The sequence below is a fragment of the Podarcis filfolensis genome (assembly GCF_964270895.1).
Source record: "Podarcis filfolensis genome assembly, chromosome: 9".
NCBI classification, from domain to species: domain Eukaryota; kingdom Metazoa; phylum Chordata; class Lepidosauria; order Squamata; family Lacertidae; genus Podarcis; species Podarcis filfolensis.
In genome coordinates this window covers 54849939-54863174 of record NC_139610.1, presented here as the reverse complement: position 1 = coordinate 54863174, position 13236 = coordinate 54849939, and the positions used below count along the sequence as shown (strand labels likewise).

The following is a 13236-nucleotide window of genomic DNA, read 5'->3' as shown; positions in this document are numbered from 1 at the left end:
ATATGGTGCCTCCACATTTTTATCCACAATAGTTGGTTCAGAAGGATAGGTCAATAGCTCTGAAAATAGTTGAAAGGTCTTGGGCTGTGTTGTACTCCCCCTGGCTCTTTCCTAGTGAAACTCCCCCCTCAAGGTGACCAAGGTAGTTTTAGTCCCTAAACAGGGTTGTGCACCAGACCAAAATCAGTCTAGATAATCCATTTCATCCAGGAATGTCTGGAGTTGAGCAGCCAATATGACTAACGAAAGCGAGTACGTTCTGAAGAATTCATTGCCGGATGAACAATTAACTAATTAATCATGGTGCCATGTTCTGTCTTCAGTTAAAAATTGGGCTGCCGGCAAAAGGAATGGATTTGATCTGAAGGATCTTTATTACTCATACATGAGTGGGAAAGAATTCAGAAAGTCCTTTCGATTCCAAAAGATACAAAATGCATGCAAATCCAAGTTCTTCTGAGACACAGAAGCTTACAGTGAACATAACACAAGTGTCCTTTTTGATGAACAGATGGTACTTAACAAAGATAAAGTGTCAATTGGCATCAGTCAGTTGATTTCAAGGGTGCTGTCCATCAGTTTTGTTCAAAGAGTGAGTGACACTCTGAGAGCATAAAGTGATCAATCTGAAGTCTTAGACATGATGTCATAGATCAATTTCTACGGTTGCAGCATAAATGGTTTATAATCTGCCTCTAGTGAAATATTAAGATATCGTCTGTTACCTCTCAACAGAGCTTACAACTTTTATTTCCGCCCTTTGGGCTCCAACGTTCAGAAAGTCAGCACTTCCAGTGGTTCCAGCCAAGTATCTATTGTTGAAAGCACTTGTGAGTGAGAAGAGGAAAAAGATCAAGGACTGCTGCCAAAGGAACAATAAATAAGTGAGATAACATCCACACAAATCGTGTCTCGGAAACCAAACAAAAGAAAATACTGGGCCTTAAAAATAGGTTAAGAGAGAATGGTGCAGCACTCAGACATCAGGAAATGCCAAAGACAGGATGGCCAGCTTGGGTCCAATAATATGTGAATTATAATATAATATTATCTGGTCACAATAATCCATACGGGATCACAAGGATTGGGGTGGGGGGAGGCATGGGTGTGTGGTTTGCTCATCATACAATATTCTGCATACTTGTTAGAATGCATGCACTGAATTCAACTACTGAGTAAACACCTTTACACACAAACCTACACACCCACCCACCAGTGTTTTATATATATATATATATAAATTGATACAAGCCAGAGGCTATGTTACATGCAGAGTAGACCTACTGAAATTAATGCACCAAAGTTGCAGTGTGATCCTAACTACAGTTCCAGCACCCGTTTCTTCTAACATAAGCATTTTGTACATGGTTTTGCCTATTGTGCACATTTTGGCAAATTATTTCCTTTAACATAATACACGGTGTTTGATTTTGAAGTGCATTTGTTTGCTTTGTTGTAAGCTGCTTTGAACATGTTATTGTGTGTGTGTGTGTGGCAAAGCAGCATACAAATAAAACGATGAATGATAGATATCTTTTTCACCAGTGTATTAATTTTTGTTTGCATTTCCCCCTGCTGTATCCATTTTTGTGTGTGCAAAGTTTTGGATTGGATAAGTTCCTCACAAAATTGGGAGAAGTGTGAATTCCAAAGTATAGCTAGTTGCATTCTGGTTTGCATATTAATTCAGGAAATGTGAGGTTTGCTGGCATCAAAATGTAACTTGAAGTACTGTATTTTTTGCTCTATAAGACTCACTTTTTCCCTCCTAAAAAGTAAGGGGAAATGTGTGCGCATCTTATGGAGCGAATGCAGGCTGCGCAGCTATCCCAGAAGCCAGAACAGCAAGAGGGATTGCTGCTTTCACTGCGCAGCGATCCCTCTTGCTGTTCTGGCTTCTGAAATTCAGAATATTTTTTTTCTTGTTTTCCTCCTCCAAAAATTAGGTGCGTCTTGTGGTCTGGTGTATCTTATAGAGCGAAAAATACGGTAGTTACTCTCCCATCCATACATGTCCTTAACTCTAGAGCCAATCCAGTAGCATTTTCTAGCATGGCAACATTGACCCACAGCAAATTGTTGGTGGGACAATGTTGTAGAGCAGCTTCTGGCATGATGCTGGTCATGACTGTGCATTAGCAGTGTTTACATCCCATCTAACACACTTTCTTTTTTTCTTTATTTGCCAGCAGAGTCTCTCGTAGGATTAGGCAATTATTTCTGATTTTCGACAGCTCTGCAAGCAGAAATTGTGCCAGCATTCTGCCCTTGCACCCCCCACAACCCCATCATTTTTCATTAAGACAATTTAATCACACACACATTTAGCGTAGCTATTCTTAGCTGCCCTTTCACAGTCTTGGTGAAAAATCCATGGATGTTACGCATGAGCCAAGTATAAGTCAGCTGAACACTTTTAAATTGAAACCCATTTCCCCTGGAACACAAAGGCATTCCCCAACCCCATCCCACGTTGAAGATTATTTCCACTTTTTAACCACAGTCATTTTGGCTTAAAGGTTCTTTGGAAAAGATCCCCAGCCTTTTTATAGGGGTATCTGGGTGCTTAAAATGCCTGAAAATCAGGCCACTCATTGCCGTGGTTAAATGTGGGATGGGAAGCCAACTTTATTTTAACACTATGGTTTTAAGCAAAACCTATATGGCTTTCTTTTTTGCAAGCAACCTTCCCAAAACGATTCAGCTGCTCAAATTTTGACATAACATAACTTTGTATAAACTCTGTGCGGTGTGTTTATAGGAATAATGTTGCTTGTATAAATACAATTGGCAAGGAGGATGGGAAACAGAGAATGGCCTCTTTGGTGGCCCAAGAGACCCAGAACTGACCCGAACATTAGGTTGGTCTCATGTGGCATTGAAGAGGGTGGCCCCCAAGATCTCTTGCACTGTCATAAAGAATGCTGGGAATGGGATGAAACTTTCTGGTCATCTGTGCCAGGGGTGGGCAACCTTTCTCAGTCTGAGGGCCACATTCTCTGCTAGCCAGCCTTCTGAGGGCCACATGCCATTTGTGGGTGGGACCAGAGGAAAAAGTGGGCAGCAGAACAAATGTGAATTTTACTTCTGTACAAGTAGGCTAGTTTCTGTGCCCTCTCACACCCTGATCTCTTCTCCAGCCAGGCAAGAAAACAGCATTATCAGAGTTCAAGGACAGATTCCAACCAGGCATTGCAGGGGGTTGGGCAAGATGACCGTTTGAGTCTCTTCCAACTTTACGATGCTGTTATTGTATGATTCTAAGGACAAAACCCAAAACAGAACAAAGCTCAAGGAGGGTACAAAGCAGGGCTGGCGAAGGGTATGGGTTGGGAGAAGCCCAAGGGCCAGGTAGAAAGAGATGGAGGGCCATTTGGCCCCTGGGCCTCAGTTTTCCCATCCCCGATGTACACAGAGGAGTTCTGGAAGAGGAGGTGCATTTCTCCCTCTGTGCGATTCCAAAGTAAAGACAACTTAAAGGGCATCCATGAAAATGAGAGACATCTGGTATCCCTGTAACCGCCATGCAGCCACTATCAACAAACATGCAGCTTCCCCACACAGCAGAGGCTTTAGTTAAAACGTGGCAAGGAATATAAACAAACAGAGGATAATGGGATGGTAAAACTGTAAAAAAAATTCCACATAACTTCAGGATCAATTACCAGTGTCATCTTACTTGTTTCTGGGAGGTTGTGTGCCTCTCGGAAATGGTCCCCTCCTCCCACCTCCCCATTGTTCTTGGCACCTAGACACATCTAAATTAAAAGTAGCTGGTTGTTGTTTATCATACTGAAGATTGGGTATCCAAGTGCATTGACCATAAATCCTAATGAAACATTTTTAATGCTCAAGCCTGCATTTTCTGTATGGTTTGAATTACCCCATATTCCGTTTACTAGCTTTGGAGTGTTGTGGAGGCAACAAATGCTCCATTAACGGGCCATTCAGCACAGGCTATTTATCTCCAGAAAAACGTTGAGCATTTGCCTGTATGTGAAATGATGGAATTTTCCAATGTAGTATTATTAGTGAGATGGCTTATTGGTCAACACACACAGAGAGAGCTTTTCATAGCATTCATTTAATATTTAAAACATGACCAGGTAATGTTTAGGTTTTGACAATCCTGTCATGGCCCCATGAGGTCTCTCAAGAGCATCCGGGAGCTGATGGGCTAAAATGGGCTTCACCCTCCAAGCAAGGTGGAGTGCTTAAAAGCCTTTTTCATGATGGTTAATCCCAAGTGGACCGAGTGCTGAAAGAACTTTCAAGCTCTCTGCCTTGTTTGGAGTTAACTTGTGCAATTTCAACTGGTCTGCCTCCAGCCATGTAAGGATGAAAGTGTGCGAGCTAAATGCATGGGAGGGTCTAAATATTATTATTATTATTATTATTATTATTATTATTATTATTATTATTGCCTTTTCTGACAAAATGACCTCCAAATGGTTTACAACGAAGGAAACGTATCAATAAGAGTAGGGATGTTGAAGAATTCTAACAAAGAAAGAAATGGGAGTGCAAATTGCTGATACACACCTATTCATCACATATCCAGAACATAAATTAATTCAGCAACGTGATTTCATGGTTGTTGATGCATTCAGTCAGCAAAAGATACGTAATTGATTATTTCTCTCACCATCCCTTTGCATTGCATTTCCTTTGCACTGCAATGAATAGAGTGGAATAATGTAATGACAATTTAATTTATGTGACTAATTATGTAAATTACTTAAGTTATGTCATTTTGCCACAGTGAGACCTTCCTTTTTGGTGGAAGACCAACTGCAGCAGCACTGGAACAATGCTGCATGAAATGAAAACAGGGCAAGCCATTCAGATAGGCGGGGTACAAATAATAAAATTATTATTATTATTATTATAAAATGGAAAACAAGGCCTTCTTAGATACATAATGTTACAAAAAAATAGTGAAATCACAATGAAAAGCCAACAGTTAAGTAATAACAATGCAGAAATATTGTTGTTGTTGTTTAGTCATTTAGTCGTGTCCGACTCTTCGTGACCCCATGGACCAGAGCACGCCAGGCACGCCTGTCTTCCACTGCCTCCCGCAGTTTGGTCAGACTCATGTTTGTGGCTTCGAGAACACCATCCAACCATCTCGTCCTCTGTCGTCCCCTTCTCCTTGTGCCCTCCATCTTTCCCAACATCAGGGTCTTTTCCAGGGAGTCTTCTCTTCTCATGAGGTGGCCAAAGTATTGGAGCCTTAGCTTCACGATCTGTCCTTCCAGTGAGCACTCAGGGTTGATTTCCTTAAGAATGGATGCGTTTGATCTTCTTGCAGTCCATGGGACTCTCAAGAGTCTCCTCCAGCACCATAATTCAAAAGCATCAGTTCTTCAGCGATCAGCCTTCTTTATGGTCCAGCTCTCACTTCCATACATCACTACTGGGAAAACCATGGCTTTAACTATACGGACCTTTTTGGCAAGGTGATGTCTCTGCTTTTTAAGATGCTGTCTAGGTTTGCCATCGCCTTTCTCCCAAGAAGCAGACGTCTTTTAATTTCGTGACTGCTGTCACCATCTGCAGTGATCATGGAGCCCAAGAAAGTAAAATCTCTCACTGCCTTCATTTCTTCCCCTTCTATTTGCCAGGAGGTGATGGGCCCAGAAATATTAGAGGGTGAAAAAAAAGTGAAATCAAATGAAATATGGCCTTTGAAAACATGGGAAAACAAAGTCTTTAGTGTGTGGTACCTAGGAGTGGTACCTATTTATCTACTTGTACTTTGACCTGCATTCGAACTGCTAGGTTGGCAGGAGCAGGGACTGAGCAATGGGAGCTCACCCCATCGTGGTGATTCGAACCGCCGACCTTCTGATCGGCAAGTCCTAGGCTCTGTGGTTTAACCCACAGCGCCACTCACATCCCTATACTACTATTGGTAGTTTTGTGCAAAAGGACAGCAGTAGTAACATTCTGGCCTGCAGCACACTGAAATTCTAAAGCCAAACTGGTCATTTTTCTTTTCAAATGGACTTGTAAAGCCTGAGAAACATGCAAAAATGCTCCATTTTGTATGTGTGTTTTTATGAGGACAGCTCTAGGCTGTTTTAAAGTTTTTTAAAGGAACCAAATGAAAATGGATCCATTTCTTTACAAGTGGTGGTTTAATCCTGCTGGTAATGTGGTTGTATTCCAGACGACTCTCCCAAGGGACAGGGAGGAGCCCAGCCAAATGTGTCTTGTGTTGAAAGGTTTACAAAGGAGAAACAGATCACATTCAGCAGGCTGATAAATGGCTTCATTTCCACAGCCAGAAGGAAGAGCGCTAATATAAGGCTATTTGTTTGGTTTGTTTGCTTTTGAGAAGCAGAAAGACCCGTGTCCTCCCCATTACCTCTCAATTGGGGCTCCCAAGGGAGAACTATTTCCCCATCAGTTCCGAAAGGTAACACACAGATACAAAAAACTTTCATCGTGAACCTCTGGATTCCATTATGGAGTTTTAAAAAAGATTTCTTTCAGTAATGATTTGATCCAAATGAAGTTAGCAGTTTGAACATGATGAAGGCCCTGATGATTTTGATGAAATGCAGGCCTATAAGAACATTAAGGCTGTGAGATTATTGCCATAATCTTAATAATGTCTTAATGACATTAAGACATCAGAGAGGCTGTGGCACCTTAAAGTCTGACAAATTTATTGCAGCATGATCTTCAATAAGCCCAAGAAAGCTCATGTGGGAACAGATTTTTCTAGGCTGCAAGATATTCCAGGACTATTGAAGTGCACTGGAAATCCCTAATTTAAATCTCAGGCCAGTGGGTAGTCTTAAACAACTGAGGATGCCCAGGGCCAGCATCTTGTTCTGGGTGGAAGACAATTGCGTTTCCTCCTAAACAGTTTCTCCAAATGATGCCTCTTTTCTATATAACCAATGGGAAGGGATTTACTATGACTACATTTAGAACTCACCTTTTCTCCAAGGAGCTTGAAGTGGTGCGTATGGTTCTCCCCCTCTCCCTTTTATCTTTACAACAATACAGAGAAGTAGATTAGGCTGGACCATAAAGAAGGCTGATCGCTGAAGAATTGATGCTTTTGAATTATGGTGCTGGAGGAGACTCTTGAGAGTCCCATGGACTGCAAGAAGATCAAACCGATCCATTCTTAAGGAAATCAGCCCTGAGTGCTCACTGGAAGGACAGATTGTGAAGCTGAGGCTCCAATACTTTGGCCACCTCATGAGAAGAGAAGACTCCCTGGAAAAGACCCTGATGCTGGGAAAGATGGAGGGTACAAGGAGAAGGGGACAACAAAGGACGAGATGGTTGGACAGTGTTCTTGAAGCTACTAACATGAGTTTGACCAAACTGCGGGAGGCAGTGGAAGACAGGAGTGCCTGGCGTGCTCTGGTCCATAGAGTCATGAAGAGTTGGACATGACTAAACGACTAAACAACAACAACAAGATTAGGCTGAGAGACAGTGGTCACCCAGGTCACCCACTGAGCTTCACGGCGAAATGGAGATTGAACCTGGTCTCCCAGATCTTAGTACTACACTCTAACCACAAAACTACATGGAATAAGTCAGGGGAAAGGCTGCAAATAAGGGGAGAAATTGCCCCCATTATTTAGCCCACACATAGTCCCTAGATAGCCACTAGTAATGCCTTTTGAGCCTGTTGGGTTTGACCAGTCTCAACTGTTATTTAGAAGATTTCTATCCCACTTTTCAGTTGAGTGATTCTCAAGAACAGCTTACAAATACACACACAAACCCAAACCCACACAACCTGGCACTCCTCAGCCTGTTGGCTGTTGAATAGGGCCGGAGTGTGATTTCCTTCATATCCACAGTCCCATAGTATCTAGCAATTGGAACAGAATGTTCTTTCTAGGGGTGGAGAAGCAAGATCCCTGCAGCAGATGGATGGGACCAGAGTCAGCTCCCTGAAGCAAAGGGCGAGATGGGTCCCTCCCTCCATGTACAGAAACCAGCTGGAACAGGGCACTTAAATCTTACTTCAACACTTTGTTGATGGATGGAGCCAGAGTGTGCAAGGCAAAAGGCACAACCCAGTGGTAGACCATTTGCTTTGCAGGTTCAATCCCAGGTACCTCCAGGTAGGTTTGGAACCCCAGAGAACCACTGGCAGTGAATGTGGGCAATATTGAGCCAGGTGGACCAATGCTCTGACTTGGTATAAGGCAATATCCTATATTCTTATGTTCACTGTGGACAGACCAGCAGCTTCTGCTGTACCTGAGGGCAATGTGCTAACTTAGGGGGTGCAGAGCAGCTCATGTGGCACATACTGTCCTACCCACTCTGTGCTCCACAACATCTGCCTCAGGGGGCAGCATCTCACTTTACCAGATGGTAGGGCCATTCTTTGAGGGGGCCATCTTCTTTCTTTCTTTCTTTCTTTCTTTCTTTCTTTCTTTCTTTCTTTCTTTCTTTCTTTCTTGAATTTATATGCTACCCTATACCCGCAGGTCTCAAGGTGGTTCACAGAATAAAATCAGAATATAAAACCAGAAAATACATAATCAAAATAAAATCAACAACAACCCAATAACAGCCCTCCCCCAACACATCTTAAAAGGGCATAGGATGCCAGTCAAATCAACCAAAGGCCTGGTTTAAAAGGAATGTTTTTGCCTGGCACCTAAAGGTGTATAATGAAGGCACCAGGAGAACTTCCCTGGGGAGAGCATTCCACAGATGGGAAGCCACTGCAGAGGAGGCCCGTTATCATGTTACCACCCTCTGGACCTCTGGAGGAGGAGGCACACGAAGAAGTGCGTCAGAAGATGATCTCAGGGTCTGGGTAGGTTCATATGGAAAGAGGCGGTCCTTGAGATATTGCAGTCCTGAGCCGTTTCCCCTGGTCATTGTGTTCTTTCTGGGAATCAGGGGGTACATATGGAAAATAGGACCAGAGTATGCTTCCCTTCAGTTTTGCAGTCCCAGAGCAACTGGCTGTCCTTTCTGGAAGGGATGGCGAGAGACGCAAATGCAACCATGATGGCTGATCTGTTCCTTGATCCAAGCTAGAAATTCAAAATGCTCTGAGGTAAGCACAAATTAGTGCATCCCAGAACTTGCTGTAAGTGGAAAGGAGAGTGGGAATTCTGGAAGAAGTAACAATAGTCTGTGTATACAGTGGTACCTCTGGTTATGAACTTAATTCGTTCTGGGGGTCCATTCTTAACCTGAAACTGTTCTTAATCTGAGGTACCACTTCAGTTAATGGGGCCTCCTGCTGCTGCCGCACCACTATCGCAGGATTTCTGTTCTCATCCTGAGGTAAAGTTCTTAACCCGAGGTACTACTTCCGGGTTAGTGGAGTCTGTAACCTGAAGCGTCTGTAACCCGAAGCGTATGTAACCCAAGGTACCACTGTAGCTGTATGCGAGGAAGAAACTCTAAAATAAAACTATGCATCTGCAAAACCTAGGCTGAATCTAGGTTCTTATTTCTAAGAGTTTTGTTGTTTTTGTTGGTAGCTACTCCTTCATCGACTGAATCACCCCTTCTCCATGATATTCTTCCTGAGAGACATCTCCATGGATGGAGTAAGGGGTTCTTAACCTTATGTAGTTAATATTCTGCAGTGTGAGCATGCTGTATTATATTGTCCAAAGAAAATATCCCAGCCAGTAAGATTTGCACTCAAATTGTAGCTTTCAACCAATGAAAAAAGTGTCAATCTTTTAATATATTAAGGACGTGTGTTCAGAAAAATAAACTCACGGGTACAATGAACTTATTAAATATTCACTGATATTTCCCCCCTCCCCCCTCCCCAATTATTTGCAAGAGGATTAAGGTTAGAGATTAAGAATCTTTATCATTTTCCCAAACCTTGTTTATATAAAAAACAAAAAACAAAAGCATTAGAAGTTGAGAGCTAATTGCAAGTACAGTTGCAATCTCATGATATGCCTGGATAGATATCATAATACTTTGAAGAGGGAGAGAAAAATTTGGATGGGAGGGAAAGTGAGAGACATGATTCGTATTATGTTGTCTTCTTTTTTCTGTTTTGTATTAGACAAGGCTCTCAATATAAATTCTTCACAGTGGAAAAATGTGTCTCATGGGGATCTATTATATTATTGCATTTTTCTCTTTTGATGAAAAAAATGGTAATGATACGAAGAGGGAAATGTCAAGAAAAATTAGTCTAAATGCTTGACGCTCTAAAGCAAAATAGGAAACACATTTAGTGACATGTCACTGCTCTTTGCCAGAGGCTTATCATACAGGTGAGCCAAAATATTGAAATATGATGGATAGCTTTTCTTTTGCACCTAAGTGTTCTGTCCTTTAGGATCTTTATCCCTCCTTCAGGTCTTGATTCAGAAAAGTCATTACAAACCTGCTTAAATCCAGATTGTTCTGAATCTATTTTGTCCCGCACTTGGGGCAGGGAATTTCTTGATGCAGGATGGCTGACCTTGGTGTGACCTTGACTTTCCCCAATGCTCCAAGAAGCAATGCTATCAGAAGGGTCACAGAACTGGTAGGGAATGAAGAAGAAAGCACAAGAATATTGATGGTCTAAAGGGGTTGTACACCAGGGGGTGGGGGTGGGCACATGCTAGAGGCGGACAAGGCTAGCAGCAAATGTGGTTGAACCAATGACTGTAAATGTTTCTTTTGCTTCTTGTTTTGTACAATAAGCACATTTCTACCCTACCTCTCTATCTTCCATTCAGGCAAGCAAGAGGCACTAGCAGAATTCAAGGCACAATCACTCAAGGAAGATGAAAATCAGGGGTGTTTACAAGTCCCACTGAGGTGTCATGGAGGTGGTGGGCAGACCATGAGGAGGAATCCCAGTGGGCTGAGATAGTGGTTTCTGAACTCCAATGGATGTCTGATCCTGGGAAGGGTCTCAGTAGGATAGACTGTGGAAATCTGCCCCCCAGAGAAGGCTCAGGCAAACTTTCAGAAGTGCCTCCTGTTACCTTCCTCCCAGACATGCCTCCTTAGCTTCTCCAGCTACACAGTTACAAAGTAATGTATTTTTCCTTGTATAAGACAATGCTTTTTGCTAAAAAAAAGGGGGGGGAGAGTGAATGCAGAGGGGTGTGTGTGCGATTAATGACAGCAGCAAGCAGGAGATTGGCAGCGGCGATTGGGCGGGTGATTGGTGGCTGCGGCAAGGCCTGCTGGTGATTGGCTGTGGCTGTGGCAATTGGGCAGGCGACTGGCAGCTGTGGCAAGTAGGTGGGTGGGCTGCTGGTGGCGGCGAGTGGGCAGACAATTGGTGGCTGTGGCGAGGTGTGTGATCTGCAGTGGCTGTGGCAAGCGATCGGCAGTCGCAGGCAGGCGGGTGAGCGATCGGTGGAAGTGACTTCCCCCACCCCCAAAAGCTAAACAACTTAATTTCTTAATTTTGGGTTTAAAAAATAGGGCTCGTCTTATACATGGGGGGCAACGTATACATGGAAAAATATAGTAATTTCCCCCTTTAGGCAGCAGGGAGTATATCTGGTGCAGGGATAGCACCCATCACACCTCTGTCAGCTAGGACAAGGAGACACCAACATGAGTACACACAAACCTCACCTAGCCAGCCCACTAGAAGGTGTGCCCATTTGCTTACCAGTCTGGGGACTCCAGTTAAATGCTGCTCCTGACCTGTCCTCCCAGTAGTGTTGCTTGTTGGCTCAGTGCCATAGCTCACACTTAGCTATGCCTCTGATGCCTCATGAAACTGCTAATCCTTGCAACTTGTGTTTTCCCTGATGATGATGATGATGATGATGATGATTTTACCCCCACCCATCTGACTGGGTTTCCCCAGCAACTCTGAGTGGCTTCCATGAGGAGGAGGCCCCAGCTGAGGTAGTGGATTCCGTATTATTATTATTATTATTATTATTATTATTATTATTATTATTAACCCACCCTTCACCCCAAGGTTCTAGGGTGGGTTACAACATTAAAACACAATTATGATTTTTTAAATTTTAAAAATGGATAAAATCATAGTGCAACACAACCTAAGAAATGCTGAGTGCAGGACACTTAAGTCTAGGAACTGAGCAATGTACAGCAAGGTTTTGAGAAGCTGTTTATTGGCCAAGCTCAGATGGAAGACTTAGTGCAATCACACTACCAGAGGTCAGTTTTGCAGAAATAAAAATCAAAAAGGTTACCATCCACCCATAGAGAGTGTGCAGACTTCCCAAACTGACCTGCAAAGCACTAGATGTCTTGAGCCAATTGCAGCTGGAACAACTGAGAATATAGATGTAGATATATATATATGATGCAGGTATTGTGAAGTCATAGGTCAGAGCAAGTGAAACTGCCAGAGCACAGAGCCTTCTAAAATCATCTTCTCCACCAATGAATTCCTTGTTGCTGTCCCTTTTTAAATACTGCTGCTACTGCTGCTTGACAGTGAGAATGCATAAAATGCATGCGAGTGGAGAGACAATATACTCCTGTGTGAAGGTGCTTACTGTGTGTGTGAATACAAGCCCATATTTCACACTCGTTTTAAATACTGTTGCTGTCCAATTGAAGTTGCCAGTTTGGTCCTGGACAAAATTGGTTCCCCCATCTCTGGCTGAACAAGAGCAACACATTGATTCATCTTTCCTTTGGGTGGCCTCATTTCACTTCACATGCAGAATATATTTTACGATTTCAGTTCACTGGTGCTTGCATGTAGTAATTGCAGGAATATTTCAGGCTAGCAAATGGAAGGAAATTGGCTGTTGTCTCTAATTTAAAGTGAAATTGACAGGAAATACCTTATTTTAGGCTTAGAGGGTGCATACACATTTTCAGAAGGGAACTCTTAAGACCTTAATGTGAGCCACATTAAATAATAACTTATGAAATTAATCAGCTGCTTCCCATATGGTCTTCAAAATATTTTCCAATAAGGTAAATATGAGCAAACGTGATTTTTTGATTGAATAGATTATTTAATGTTTTCGTACTCTCTATCTTTCCAGAAAGTAAGATGGTTATCGGAACATAAAAAGGATTTTAATTCAAAGTGACTTTGCCAGGTTCAAATAACATCACTGGTGTTTGATATTCTGTTTAGAGATGTAAGATTTAGACCTATTTCCTTGCCTCAGCTGCAGTGAACGTGGTGGTGGTCGTGACTTCAAGAGGAGTTTGCCGTTAATAAAAACGAAGGGCTGGAGGGTTTGGGTTTTATTAAAAGCATAAGCCATAATGATCAATTTGGATAAATTAAGCTTCTGTAATTACTTGCAA

The 13236-nt window shown here is 42.5% G+C and overlaps 1 long non-coding RNA gene across 1 annotated transcript; it reads right to left on the bottom strand.

The window, feature by feature from the left end:
• Positions 1-351: 351 nt before the first annotated feature.
• Positions 352-12228, bottom strand: LOC310742583. Its single transcript, XR_014538582.1, has 4 exons — positions 12195-12228; positions 10367-10507; positions 8356-8479; positions 352-862 (listed from the first exon to the last, which is right to left on the bottom strand). It is a non-coding gene; the product is annotated as an uncharacterized lncRNA (long non-coding RNA).
• Positions 12229-13236: the final 1008 nt, after the last annotated feature.